General features: G+C 38.0%; 1 long non-coding RNA gene across 1 annotated transcript; it reads right to left on the bottom strand.

The window, feature by feature from the left end:
• Window positions 1-284: 284 nt before the first annotated feature.
• Window positions 285-739, bottom strand: LOC121940164. The gene is made up of 3 exons (XR_006105581.1): window positions 637-739; window positions 431-471; window positions 285-332 (listed from the first exon to the last, which is right to left on the bottom strand). It is a non-coding gene; the product is annotated as an uncharacterized LOC121940164 (long non-coding RNA).
• Between the last annotated feature and the right edge of the window lie 19 nt (window positions 740-758).

Below are 758 nucleotides of genomic sequence, written 5' to 3'. Positions count from 1 at the left end.
ATGAAGTTTGGATGTTCCATTTAGCATGATATATGAGTCAGACCGATTAAGCAAGTGAGTTCTTGGCTGGGCTGATTTTTTAATTTGATTCATGACATAAACGTCAAATGTAACTTGTGTCAAGTAAGCCTGTAATCAACAACCTCAGCAACTGGAGACACCTGTCACAATATCAGTTCATTAAAAAAAAAAAGACATATTTACCAGGAATATTTTTAGTAAAGCTTTATTTTTTAGACAAAAAAAACAACTTCAAAATAAATAAATAAAACATGACATGCATGGGGTCATATGCGGTCGGTGGCCAAGACTGCTTTCTGCGCTTCCAGCAGCTGAAAACACAAGCAGTACAATTAATACTGCTCTGTGGCGTTAACACAACACATTCATATTCAGCACAGAACATTCAGCGTTTTTCTTTAAATCTTACCTTTGCATCGTATCATAGTGCCTGTGGTTTCCATCAGTTTCCTATAAAACACAGAAAACAACATCAAAGTCACTTTGAGTGAATTAAATGTTACCAGTCAAGAATATAAATGTGTGATGTGCCACATTGACGATGCCTGCTGCTCAAACCCACATATAAAGAGATTTACTTAAAGTACAGAGTAAAAAATATATTAAGTTACTCACCTAATATCTCCAAAGTGTCCGCTGTCCTGCGTGTCCTCCTCCTGCTGCATCAGCTGATTGTGATGAGGATCAGCTGCAGCGTTGCGAGGCCACTCCTTCAAACAAAATGAATCCAGCGCCTC

Source organism: Plectropomus leopardus, unplaced genomic scaffold (genome assembly GCF_008729295.1).
Source record: "Plectropomus leopardus isolate mb unplaced genomic scaffold, YSFRI_Pleo_2.0 unplaced_scaffold77605, whole genome shotgun sequence".
Classification (NCBI taxonomy): domain Eukaryota; kingdom Metazoa; phylum Chordata; class Actinopteri; order Perciformes; family Serranidae; genus Plectropomus; species Plectropomus leopardus.
The sequence above is the reverse complement of the archived record's forward strand: the minus strand, read 5'-3'. Positions and strand labels throughout refer to the sequence as shown.